This window comes from Chiloscyllium plagiosum, chromosome 13 (assembly GCF_004010195.1).
Source record: "Chiloscyllium plagiosum isolate BGI_BamShark_2017 chromosome 13, ASM401019v2, whole genome shotgun sequence".
Classification (NCBI taxonomy): domain Eukaryota; kingdom Metazoa; phylum Chordata; class Chondrichthyes; order Orectolobiformes; family Hemiscylliidae; genus Chiloscyllium; species Chiloscyllium plagiosum.
This window is the reverse complement of record NC_057722.1, coordinates 20986849-20987110: the sequence shown is the minus strand read 5'-3', so window position 1 is coordinate 20987110 and position 262 is coordinate 20986849.

Here is a 262-nt window from a genome sequence, read left to right as displayed (position 1 = left end):
ATAGAATTATTTTTCAAATGAACCCAAGTATTTCAGCAAACCGAAAATAAATTCTCCACAGTTATGTTCAAATCAGTGTGAATAACCTCTTGATACTAAATCTTATATTTCTTAATTTTACTCAACTCAGCAGTGAGATTAGAATCTAGTGTCTGATATCAGTCAGAGGGTCCTGGGTTTGAAGAGATTGCATATATAGAGTGAGATGGAAATGTGTTGCTGGAAAAGCGCAGCAGGTCAGGCAGCATCTAGGGAACAGGAG